Source organism: Dunckerocampus dactyliophorus, chromosome 10 (assembly GCF_027744805.1).
Source record: "Dunckerocampus dactyliophorus isolate RoL2022-P2 chromosome 10, RoL_Ddac_1.1, whole genome shotgun sequence".
Taxonomy (NCBI): Eukaryota; Metazoa; Chordata; class Actinopteri; order Syngnathiformes; family Syngnathidae; genus Dunckerocampus; species Dunckerocampus dactyliophorus.
This window is the reverse complement of record NC_072828.1, coordinates 16,308,962-16,323,165: the sequence shown is the minus strand read 5'-3', so window position 1 is coordinate 16,323,165 and position 14,204 is coordinate 16,308,962.

Here is a 14,204-nt window from a genome sequence, read left to right as displayed (position 1 = left end):
GTCTAGCGCCATCTCGTGTACTTCGGACCGGTTTTCTGCTTTGTGCTCGTGCTCTCAACAAGAGTGATGTGCGATACCACGGATTTGTTTTCCCATTTGATACTGAGTAAAATTCAGGATGGCATCAGTGATACCGATCCGATACCAATACTTTTTGCAAATACAGTCAAACTTGTCTATAGCGGACACTAGAGGGAGTCTGCAAAAGCGGCCGCTATAAACAGGTGGCCTCTATAGACAGGTTGGCATCGAGTTTGAATGTTGACCAGTAGAGGAAAAAAAAGAAAAAAAAGGGAAAAAAATAATAATAATAATGTTGACCAGTAGAGCGCACTGCGGACTGCAGACAAAAGTTGTACAGCACTACTAGGCTTGTTATTATCATGGTTCATGGTTTTAATTCATCCTGAACATGCATATGAGTCAAACAGTAGCACATAAAAGAGTACAATTCACAATTTTGCATGTCCAAAAAGGAGTAGGAAGAAGCAAAGCTTATTTAATCCTACCCCTCATCAGTTTCACATCAGTTGCAATACATTTATTCACCTCTTGTTCTTCCAAGTGTACTTTGTAGGTCTACATGACAATGTAGTGCAATCATAGCCAAGGTTTTTACTTACTAAAAGGAAGCTAGAGGCTTAATAATAACTGATAGAATATATCCACGACCCACAGAACAAAGCTGTGCTAGTAATGTCTTACGCTTGTTTTTAATATTTTACTTTTTACAGCTTTAGTTCATCAGGAAGTGACGGGAAGTGACGGTGGGCGTCCCGAGCAGGAGAGCTAGGCTCAGTGCTAGCTGTGAGTTTCGAGAGAGTTGGGACGTGTGTTTATGTTGGCGTGGATGTAAAGTCCTGCAGTGTTCTCCGCTGTTAATAAAGCCATTAAAGTGCATCAGCGACGTGAGTCTCTCCTTCCCCACAACAAGCGGCATTACAGTATTGACCAGTGCACACCAGGAAATAAACAGTGTCATTTCTTACAGGCATTGGCTGGACAGCTATGTAGTGGGGCTTGTTTAACCTTTACCTTGTGGGCAAGCAGGAAGGAGAGACGATGCTGAGAGATGTGTGTGTGTTTTGAACTGCTGTCTGGTGGCCGCATTCAGTAAAAGTTGGCAGAAGCAACAGGAGAAGTTTCCTTCTTTGCTTCGGAGCTGAATAACACTGACAAGTTAACAGACTAGTAACGAACGAAAAAGAAGACGGCTTTGTTTGTGTCGAATACAGAAGATGAGGACTTTGATGGATTTGTGGATGAGGGTTGATGAAAAATAACGTGAGTACATTCTAAAATACTTCAATTACGTACAACCGAACTCAGTTTTACTCCCGCTGCTGCATGCACGCTAGCGTATGTTTTTTTTTTATTGTAGCGTCGCTGGGAGGACGTCCTGTTCCCAGCCTAATTTGCGGTAATGTTTTGGTGCAGATGCTCTTAAAGTTACATGTTTGACCAGGAAACAGCAAGCTCAAAAGAAGACTGCTTTTTTATGTGGAACAACTGACAGTTTGTGTGGATTTTGTGAATGATTGTGACTGAGCTAGGACTCAGTAATTAAAGTCCACACACGACGGCTTCATTGATTGAAAAACAAAACTTTTTTGTGCATGAAGCTTCTACTTGAGTTGGTAATTTGGCCGCTATATGCAGTCAGATATTGACCAAGGGAGACAAAATGGGTGGCCGCTGGCCGCGTTGGACAGGTGACTGCTATACACAGGGTCTATAACATGTAAATTTGCTGCGGGGGATTTTTCAGTGGCTGCTATAGGCAGGTGGCTGTTCTATAAAGGTGGCCGCTAAGACAGGTTTGACTGTACACCTAACGTGTCGGGTAAATAAAAAAAAAATTGTGTATCTTAGCGTAGCTCATAAAATAAAGAATGTAAGACATCAGAGTAATTCATTCATTTATTTTAAACAACTGCATAACATTTAAACAAGGTCTTAATAATTTAGTTACTTTCAACTGTGTTCCTGTTAATGATACACATGTTTGAAGTATCAAAGTATCGATATTTTGATTTGAGAATCGATTTTAGAGCCTAAAGATGTGGTATCGGAGCTATCGATATTTCAGTATCAAACTACACATCACATGCGCTTTTCAGCTTGAAGGTGATCAATCTACAGGCTGGTCTGCCGGTAGATCTTGGCAGCGTTTTTTTCTCTTTAAATTTAGTGGGTATGGCTTAAATACTGGTGCACTTTATACAGTAGTCCACAGATCACGGTAATTGTATATTGCTAATACTGTACTGAGTAGCCAGACCTACGTTCCAGTCTATGTTGCAATCATTTCCTTTTCTATGGTTATCATCACACTTTTTCTCTGTGCCATCACTGGTACCCTTCTGTGGTGGCATCACAAAGAAGACAAAGAAAAAACAAATACCTTTAAATGCTCACTTAGCTGAAGTCTCATTAGATTTGCAACATCTCACATAATGATGGTTTGAATTTTCGCAGAGTATTTCTTCGAGGGAAGTCCAAATTGTACCACTTTTGGAGAATTTGGCGCCAAGGTTCCGCTGCTAGTACCCTCACATAAACACACTGACACACTCTGTGTCATCACTGTTGTCGGGAATCATCCATGAATCAGCACTCGTCTGTCTTCTCACTTTCAGAGCAAAATTCTCCTTCTTCTTCAGGCTGACTGGTCTTCCAACTTTATTTAGGTCACAAAAGACACACTCTGTCTTGTATGTGAACCCCCCTCCCCTATTTTTTATGCACCTTCTACCCATCCAGACTGTCCACCAAATATCTGCTTTTTCCCGCATGCCAAATTCTAGGAATACCAGTGTTTTTCCATCTGGTGCATTGATCAATAAACGTTTTCGTGTGTAAAAACACTGGGGGAATTGAGCAACGGGAAGCTTCACTCCAATAAAACATCATCCAACCTCACAAGGGAAAACTAACTGCAATATCAATACATGCGAGCGTCCACAAGGTCTTGTTTTACGCCGTCATCCAGCCACAGTGGCAAAGTTGGTGGTTTAATCAGATGAGGTCAGTGCATATTAAATGTGAGGGTGTCAAAGCAGCCGCTATAAATCAACACAGAGAGCCGAGAGCTGCTCCATTTGTTTAGTCACAGGAAATTCTCTTTCAAAGAATGTGTGGTTCACTTTCATAAAACATAAAAGGTCACCTAACGGAGACCAATGTACAGTCCTTTTTTCACATGGCTGTATTTGCTTGCCTTGTACTTCTAAACCACTGCACACAAAAGGGTGAAAATTTGTTAAAACATGCACCTCTACTGTTTTACCTATTATTTTTCTAAAAAAACTGACCATTTGGCCGGTCAATAAACACCTTTTGTAGAATTGACTTGAAAGTTCTCACAGAGCTCATTACACTCCACGAAACACCCTCTCTAACTTTGGGATGTTTAGCCGAATCACCACAAAATTTGGTACACACCTTTAGCGCACTGACAAGCAGATGTGTGTAAAATTTGAGCAACATTGTTTGAAAAACATGGCTACCATCAAGCAAAATGTCTTCACAGGTGCACGGGACAAAGCAGCAAATTGTCCATAAATCAATTTTGTTTAATGATTATAAAACTTTAAGACATCTGTATACCATGTACGCCAGTGTGTCTTCCAGGCCATTTTGGCCACAATGATAGCTGATGTTAGCAGCTAAATTTTGCCAAACTCATTAGCGGACAACAAACATAACTAGTGTGCATGCGTGTGTGTTACGTGGGCCGTGGTTAACTTCGCCGCAGGAAAAGGCCCGAGTATACACATTCGAAAGTCCACATACTTTTGCTTTCTTAAATATATAAAATATTAAATATAAAATCTATAAATGTTGTCACAATGTTGTATTCTCGTGTTAAATGATGCCAACGCGTCAGATAATGACATTTGCGCATTTGGAAGTGAGTATTGAAAACGGTTTTGGACGGCTCTGCACGCTGTGTTTTACAGAGTTGTTTTTAACACAGACTTCCATTGATGTCAATGCAACCCGGACTTCCTTATATTGGCATACCCAGCACCCGGCTCTGCTTTGATCTCTTCACGGTGTTAGCACGTCGAGCAACGGCTCCCAGGAAATGTTTGTTCGGGTGTGCCTAAAGAGACAAGCATCAGGCAGGAGTGGTTGGAGTTGCTGATTGCCGGCGAGCAAGAGAAAAATATGCTCATCTGTCAACGGCATTTCACACGGGACTGTTTTGTGAACAAGGGCCAATACGAAGCTGGACTACCCGCCAAACTGTTGCTGAAGTCTGACGCCTTTCTAACGTTGCCCTTTAACTTCTTAGATAGATTGAGAGTGCTGTACTGTAGTTCTCCCGGGATTGTTCAAATTTTTTACATTTTGATTCGTAGTTTCAATGCTCACTTCAGAAATAGCTGCAAACACCAAGAAGAGGTGGGCGAGCACCAACGACGAAGAAGCGGCTAAAAAGTTTGGCCTACCAACATAAAAAACAGGGGTCGGCTCAGTGCCATATTTACAACACAATATCATGCAAAGGAGGGTCAACATGATTAAACACCTCAGGGTTTGGAAATAACAAGAATACCTCGTCTTTGGTGCGCTACGTTGGACCTCCTTGAAGCAGTCAGAATTAGGGAAGTCAAACAATAAACGACAACTGTCTCATGTCAATGTTACTGAGGGTTTCAGTGTGCCCACTGATGTGGAAGTTCAGTGTAAATAAAGGACAGGAGCTACGGCTCTGGGAGGTAAGTTTATTCATGTGCACGTCTAATTTATAAACAGTCAAGACACCTTCTCAACCCACACAACACACTTCCGGCCATCAAAATAAGAGCTCTGTTGGCTACATCCTGTTGACAAAACAAGGGTGTCATACACCAACATTGAGGCAAAGTATACTACTGTTCAAAAGTAAACATCTTTTGTAAAAGTGTACTGTAAAAAGAAACTTTGTAACATTTATATTCAATTTGAATGGTTTGATATTTATACACTGATTGAAAATAGCCCTCTAAGAAATTCATAATACAGTTGATAAAAATGTTCATATCTGAAAACAATTTATGGAGAAGTTCAGATATTTCATCCAAAAATAATTCTGATTAGCACCCTCATTTAAACCATGCAAACTTTTATGACCCTGACTCATTACAGCATCGGAATCGAGAATCGTTAGCAACCGGAATCAAAACGAGCAACCGTAATCAGAATCGTTCAAATTTTAAAGATGCCCAACCCTAGTGTTGAAGGCTTCCTTGTGTGTTAGTTGCTCTTTAATAAAGGACCTCATGGATGAGCTCCGGTAGCCAAGGCTTAGTCCCAGGTGGTTATTGTGTTTACACGGTGCACACAGACAGTCAAATTGCTGCAAAGTGTTTGGTCCGCTGGGGCCAGGAGGCTAATGAAGCTGCCACATGGCTGAGACATGTGCTGCTTAGATGATGGAGGTGGCGGGTACCAATGAAAAGAACAGAGTGGAAAGGGAAGAGGGGCGGTTGCGCTCATTCTTTCCACAATAAGACTTAGCTGGAATGTACGTATGTTCACTCCAGTACTAGTAAAACGCTTCTCACAATTCCCACTTGTTGCATTGATGTTGCCAAAGTGATGATTGAAAACGCCCATCATGCTCTGACTGATATGTGACGGAATAATAATAAAAGATAGAATATATGTATTAGACTTGAGTGAGCCGTATATAATCTGAAGAGAGACAGCACACAAGCAGGCCTTTGCATCTGAATAAGGGCAGACGGCTCTGCAGTTTTTAAGAATCTACTGCAAAAACAACAGTCAAAGATGATCCATATCTGTCATTCTCAACTTGTGAGTCACGACCCACTTTGCCAAAAAAAACCAAACTAATATAATGACCCGATGTCCATGAATACACCTCGCAACTCTGCTATTTGCTTGCCACACCACGAGGTGCGTGCCACCACTTGGTCAAGTTTGATAGGAGGAGGACATCGAGTGTGAAATTAACATGCCATCCGTCCGACACAAAATATCGCTGAGTGGAGGAATTCTGTGAAAACTCGTATGATGGGATTAGGATGCATTTCCTGGCCAATTAGAGCTTTTAGTGAAGATATGGTCCTACCTCCTATTATGATTAAACTTATCTACCGAGTGTTGAATCACAGCAACGGGACTCACTTGATTTTGTGGAAGCTGTTTCACCTTTCGTCCAGGTCCGTGTGCTTTGATTTAACTCCCCAGATGTACCTTGCACTGAAAACATTTACAGACACTTTTTTGTTAAAATAATTTTTGAATTTGTGGATAAAAAGTTATTGCAAAGACTCCTGCGCATGTGTGCGTTACCTAAGGTGCAGCTTACATGCTTGGTGCAGGAAGACGGCGGGATATGCTTGCAACACCCTCTGCAGACTGGGCCTTTGAATTAAAAAGTCCTGCAGCCAAACCAGTTGAGAACCTCTGGTCTATATGACAAGGGTGCTCTGCTGTTTTTAAGGACCTACTGTGAAAACACTAGTCAAAGATCCTCTATATGACAAGAACGCTCTACTGTTTTTAGGGCCCTTCTAGTCAGAAGATTTTTTACATCACAGGAGGGCTCTGCTATTTTAAAAATACTAGGAGAATGACTAAATACTGGATCAAAGTTTCTTTACTTTGAATTACCAGGCAGCATACAGCATAGAGTATACTGTATGACCAAGTGTCTCACTGTTAGACCTAGGGTTCTGATGGAACCCCACAATAATCCTGACAGAAATGGCACAAAAACAGGCCTTTGCGTCTGAATATTCGCTTTCCCAGACGGATGGATCCCCTCATCCCCATTAAGTCCCACACTGAGACGGCTTGGCTGGAGGCGCTGTGATGTGGTTGGAAGCAGCGAGCCAGTGCAGATTTCATCTCTGCTTTCATGGAGTATCAAGTGTTTCTTTATAGACCTGGACTCTCTTTGCCTCACTTCTTAAATTCAACGGGACAGGCTCGAGCAAAAGATCGGACTCTCCAGTCAATACGGCACATTTCTTATTGGGAACATGATGGATGATTTCAAGTTGACATCCTGTGGTGACCTTAAAATAAACAATAAAAACACAAGCTTATAGACTGGGAGGTATATTCGACAAAATAATGTTTTATTAACTGTATCTAATAAAAACAAGCTGAAATGAAATGTGTGTTTACCTTGTCAGAACGCCACCAGCCCCAAAGATCTATCTTGCCCTAGACTGTAATATTCTCTCATATTATGGCCTTCCTTTGCTTTCTGGAAGACATTAAGTACACTTGGTCCTTCTAAGAGTGTTTTCTGTGGGACACATTATTAGGCTTGAGGTATCCGTGAGAGAGAAAATTAGATTTACTATAAACCAGGGGGATTGATGCTGCAGGAGCAGAAGCAAATAGAACTTCTGTTATTTTCTTAGCCTTTTAATTAAAATGAATTGGCGTCTTCAATCTGTTCTCCATTGTGGAATGGAAACACGTGCTGTCTTTATTTTCTCAAGATAAACTGCAAAACGTCACGCTCGCCTAGTGACAAATTGATTATTTGTATCACTGGTCTTCAGCGTCAAGTTGGTTAGGAATAATATCTTGACCGTTTGAAGGACTGTAGGAAGTCATCTTGTAAATCCCAGTTGTCAACCATGTTTATTTCTACATTGGCGACACTGGAAAATGGCTGCCTTCCAGGATATTTCACTTTAAAGACTCCACTTAGATGTCCAAATAAGTCGACACATGTGCATGTAAATACGTCTTAGTAACTGCTTCTACACTGTCTTTCATTTGTTACATTTTTTATTTTATTAACTGCTCTTTTGTCTGTACCTTGTAAAGTGTTGAGTTTCTGGACAGGTGCTTATATATTAAATATTTTTTTATTATTACATTATCACCACAGTAGTAATAGTATTAGTAGTAGTAGTAATAGTAATAGTAGTAGCGTTATATTTCTTGGGCCGAACTCACTCTACCCTTATGTTCAACCCGGCTTGACTTTGGCTCATCCGCTGAAGCTCGTTTTCCAATTGACCAAATTCTTCATTCTATTTCTTGCATTTTAGGAATAAAAACAGCTTTCCCTCTTGTTGATATCTGCAATTGGGAGGGAAAACCTTAAAAGCCCTTGTAGAACCAGTAGATTCAAATACGTGGTCAGTTTGACATCCATTATTTTTATGACATCCATAGAAATAAAGATCTGATAAACATCCTAACGTCGTAGATGTTGACACTCAAATTGGCAACAAGCCTCCATCAGATAGTGACCCTTTAACCCTTAGCTGAGGCCACACAAGTAATACCAAAACTTGTTTATAAGCTGTTTCAATGAGTATATGACACAACCTTTTTCACAGGAACTAGGGTCTTCCGTAATGATAACCTCTCTGACGTTGAAAACTTAAATCCTGAAGATGTCAATAGTGCATCTTTCAAAACTAGTCCAGAAGAAGACAACGCTTCAACAGCCTGTGGACGTACAGTATACTAAGAACAACACTAGCTTCTCTGACATGTATCTGCCGTGATCACATGCAACAACCCTTCTTAAAAGGATTTTAGCCAGCTCTTCATTCTTTTTGAGTGACAGAAAATCTGTATTTTGAAAGTATAGTCAGAACTCTAAATTATAAAACAGCTGAAATTTCAGATGTGCCAGAAATCTGCGATTGGGCGGCGACCAGTCCCATAGTTCACCTCTTGCCCAAATACAAGCTCCAGCATACCCGCGACCCTAGTGAGCACGAGCAATATCGAAAATGGATGTATGGATGGATGTACTGCCAATCACTCCTAGTACCCCCTCTACACTGCACAATGAACACAAGTAGATTCACAAGTCAGCCAGATCAGAACCAGACGTGTATGCCCAGCTATATGGGTTTGGTTTCAATCTGTGTCCCTTTTGTTTTGGTCTTAGCGCAATTGCCCTCAGGCAACTTGCTTGTACCAGACATCTTCCTTAGGGATCCTAGGTCTCAAACCAACTGCCTTGAGTCTAAGGTCCAAGTCTATGTCCAAGAATTCAGCTTTAAACTGCTTCCCAAGGCTCTAGACTTTGTGGCCATTCAGTAAAAACTCAGCAACTCCAGATTCCGAGGAGTTTCCAACTGGAGCCTTGAGGCATCTGCATTCTGTTCTTTACGATGGAATTTTTGTCTATTCCTAAACTCATCCTGATGGATTTCAGCCAGGAATCCTCCTATCCTGTCATCAGCGCCCGTGCCTCAGCCCATTTTCTGGGGTTTAGGGATAAGGATGGGGGTATTTGTTGTTTATTAATGTAAGCCTCAATTTAATCCCATTTTAATAAAGAAGGAATGAGGAAGAAAAAAGTGCAGGGACTCAAAAAATAGTCCCTTCATTACATTCTAGACCCCATGTACTCAATTTCAAGTGGTCAAGTTTTTGGATTTCTCCGTTACACAGGACTACAAGAAGGCATTCGTACTTGAAAAAATATGTCTTATTATGCCAATGTTGTTGCATAATTAAATAATCAATCCATGGTTATTTCCAACCACACAATCTGTGAAAAACCTGGTAGAGAACAGCTTTTGCCTGCTTTTTCACATGCCGAGGAACAAGATGTACTGTGTCTGGACACAATCACAAGGGAAGACAGTAGAAGAGGAATGTAGTGACTGATGTCTCTTGCAGACACTAAAGTGACATGCAAGTGGACGGATGGTAGATTTTACACAGAGCGATTCAACGGATGAGTGTCAATGCCATACCATTTCTCTAACTCATCATTCAAAGTCTTTCCCGCATAAGTTAGGAAAGGCATTCTGAGGTTCCGTGCAAGTCGGGTCAGCTGTATTTTAATGGAAAATACATTCGAATTCTCTGCCCTTTGTTTGGCACAAAATCCTCCTATACTGCAAAAGTCGAGTTTATATTTATATTCCAGGAGACTGCGGTTTATCAAAACTAAGGGTGTAACAGTACATGTTTTCGTATTCAGATTTTTTGGTACTGAACATTCTGTATGGTACAGAGGAGTACTGAGTTCCCACACAGTGTAACGGCCTTGCGATATAGTCATGCATCTACTCCATAAGCAAATACAGTGCAGCCAGCTTTTGGCTAGCAGGAGTCATAGCTAGCGATAGTACCAAGCAGAAGCCAGAGCTTGACAACTCTTTTCTGTCGTTAAAGTCTCCTGTTTGGGAACACTTGTCCTTCCCGGTGAAGTACATAAGCGGACAAAGACAAGTGGATAAGATGAAAGCAGTGTGCTGGCATTCTTGAGAAAAGATCCTGAACAGGGCTATAAGCTGGAACTATTCAGCCAACTGTTTTCATTTTTTTTTGTATGTTTCAGGTGAAAAAGTATGTGTTTCCCCAAAAGCAAACACTTTTGTTTTGCATTTTGTTCACTTACTGTATAAAAAAATGAACAGAACCATGACCTTAAAACAGAGGTACGTACCAAACTAATTATGGAGTAATGTAGAAACGGTACGTAATGTTAAAAAGTGGTTGAGACAGACATATGCTGACATGCTGATTGGGAGTACTTGACAGAGAGGAAATGTAGAAGTGTTTGCTTTTACTAACATTTCAATGCAGTAATCAGCCTTCATTTCTACTGAACAGAAAGTAATCCTGCAGATATTTTTTAAAAGGCATGTAAACGAACAAAATCAATCACACAGCTGACACTGAATTAATTAGCGTGCTTATTGTCTTGTTTAGTCCAAGTTTCGGGTATATAATTTGCAGTTTTGAATGACAATCTCATGTTTCACCAATTTTTTCCTCCTTCCCCTCAGGCAACTTTTTGTTCGGAAAAAAAAATAAGGGGGGGAAAGGAACAGTCAGTCTGTGTCAGCTGCTGCCAACACTTTTGTACTGCGGCTGTATGATGGCATGAACAGTCCTTCAAAGTGTATCAAAGTACCCGATGGTCGAAAAAAGAAAACCCAATTCCACACATTTGATGCTGTCTTCAGACATCCTGGTGTGTCTACCCATAAATGTGACAAAGCAAAAGTTGTCATACTAACAGGATGACCAACTTTTATTTGATCTACAGAGAGTTTACTGATGCATCCTTCCAAAGACTGTCGGGCAGGGGTCGCCAACCCTTTGACTGCGATCGACCAATAGATTTTTGGGACTTTTCCGGTAGATTCTGATGATAATAATAATAGGGCAAATAAATGCATTTTAACATCAGTGTACCATTTTGTGTGCCCTCCCATCCTGGAGAGTGACTAATGAAAAAGTGCAGTATTCAGGTTTTTTGTCACTGTCACATCATCAATCCTATAACTGGCAAGACACGAGAGGCTACCTTTGCTAGGTAGCAAGCAGCTAAAATGGACACCCAGCAAAAGAAGGCCAAAACATATTATTTTCACCCAGAATGGGAAGAAGAAGAAGCTTTAATTTATGTTAGTCAAAGACAAGTGGATATGTATGTTATACCACCAAACTCAAGCCTTGAATAAAATATTTGGAGCGGCATCACAACACCTAACTTACACAGTTAAAGGACTTCTTCCACAAAGGACTGCCATCCGTGTGCAAAAAGTTGTGGAGCTAAAATCAAAGTTGAAAGGCCAGCACCTGCTCTTTGTTACACACTTCCACAGAAGCATACTTTTGTGTAAGTAACCTTTTGGCTGAACATTAGAAGCCTTTTACAAATGGGGAGTTATTCAAGCAAGCGACAGCCAACACAATTTTCAGCGACTTCAAAAATAAAATCAGAGCAGCAATCAACAGAGTCCGTGACAAGAATTGATGGATGACTGTCGAAGGATGTGGATCAACACATCTTTAAGGACTTGTCACTATGAGTATCTTTCATTACAATTGGACGAATTTTTAGATGTAACAGAGACTTTGCAACTTTTGTGTGTCAGAATGGCGTTCCAGGGTTCTACAATGAAAGAGGACTTTCTCACTCATTTGCACTGAACAGACAGAACAAGAGGTGAGGATATGTTCAATGAGTGCATTTGGGGTTTATCGCACTGTGCCACATTGATATTGACTTCCCAAACTTTATGAGGTACCACATTATAATTCATCAACAGGACCTGTTTGGGAAAGTCTTGGACCTAATTCTCCATGATGTTCACTAGCTGAGTTGTGACAAGGTGCTGCAGAAATGTGTTGATTTGCTGCCACAGATAAAGACGGTCCTGTCAACTAGGAAGGAGGAACACAAAGCATGTCCAACTATGCATGGCTGCTTGATCTGGGTTTTTGACGAATTTAACCACAAATGCCTCAATACTGAAATTCAGGGTAAAACAGTCCCAAACGAAGTGCATTGTATGCATTCAAGGTCAGGCTGTGTGTTTGGACTACACATGTGAAAACAAGGAAGCTAATGCAGCCTCCTAACCTGGAAAAAACATGTCACCTTTAAAGACAAGGATGTTTTCCACCCGGAGGACTACAGTAGTGCACACATGTGGACAGCAGAGTTCCGTTGACGTTTTGCTGAGTTAAATGTCATGAAGGACATTGCTGCATTTGTCTCAAACCCTTTTCAGCCCATTGGTGTAGACCAGGTAGCAGCCAAATTCCAACATGAATTTGCTTTTCAAACTGGTGTTGACATGGAGATCATTTGCAAAATGACTTTGAACTGAAAGCCAGATTAGGGCACAGTGACATTTGGAGACTTGTAAACGGAGAAAAGCATACAGCATGTGCGCTGAAATTGACTGACTACTTTGGTTCCACTTACCTCTGTGAAATGGCTTTTTCACAGATGAAAATAATGAAATCAAAGTATAGGAGCTGCCCCACTGACAGACACCTCACAGACTGCCTCAGACTAGCTGTCTGCACCTATGAGCCAAATTACAAAAAACTTGCAGTGCTCACTCACATCCACCACAGTGACTTGAGTGAGCTTTACTGGGGAAGCTTCTTCTTTTGGACGGTAAAAAGGTAACACTGCATAAGATGGGCAGAACTGCATTGATTTTTTTTTGATTAGGAGAGTTGTTGCCAGCCGTTCTGCTGTTTTAAATAGATGTTGCAACTTTAGTGATGCACGTTTTTCCATGAGGCAGGTTCATAAGCTTTATAGTTATATTTTATTAATGGCACTACATATGATCTGTTAATTGCAAAATGTATTTTTTTTCTTCTACTGTAAAGAAAAGGATGAGCAAAACTAAATGTAACGAAACATGTTCATAAGCTTCTCATTTAAGGCTTATATCATTGCCTAACAAAAAGGCCAGACTTGGAAGGAGTCTTGCGTTTTTGTCTTTAAATGTGTGAATAGGTAGATTTGTACATACTGTAGATCTTGCCTTGGTTCATGACCAAGACTCGGAACTTGGGCTCAAAAAGGTTGGTGACCACTGCTGTAGGGTCTCCGCCATGATGTCAGTATTGTAGTTTAACCTTTTGTTGTTAGTATGTGATATTCACTTTTGTATAGTACAGTCCCCCTGATATGGACTGCAGTCAAAAAACAAAGCTTTGCAGAACCACAGACATCCTACATGTAATACTTGGCTGTGTTTACAAAAATAAACACCTCTGCTGGTTTTCCAGATTGAGCCCTTTTGTATTAGCTGAGCAATGCATGGACGCCAGCCTGTGCTGTCATGCCAAAATATCACCACATGGTTTTCATTGTTTGCTAGATGTTTTGTTTTTGTCTTCAGGAATTGCAATGTTTCATGGTGATTTGAGTGTAACGGACCAATGTACGTTGGTAAACCTCACTCCAGGAAGCCTTAGTAGTCGTCCAGTGGACAGCTTGGCTTTTTAGCACAATGGCTAACACTCTTAACTCTCAATCTACAAACCCTGGTTTGAGCCCGGGCGGAACTTGGGGCTGGCTGAACCAGGCGGATTACACGAGTCAAAGATCCTCTTTATGACAGGAGCGCTCAGTTGTTTGAAAGTACTTACAGTACTTCAAAAACACTAGTCAAATGAGTAAAACAAATGACTAAAGTAAAGTAATTAAAGTGGTAATTTACTTGGAATTACCAGGAAGCATATAACACAAGGTATACAGTACTGTATGGTCATTGAAGTGTCTCAGTCTATCACACATGCCTCGTTTATTTTAATAGGCAGCATCCTCCTGAAGTCAGGTTTGATCCACTGAGTCAACTATTATTTGGAAAAATGTTTTCCCAGTCAAAGGAAGCGTGACACATTTGACAGTGAGCTTCAACAGGAACGCCAGCTGAGACGCAGAGCACCAAAACAACTTGTGATGTTAAACTGCGCTGTGGAAA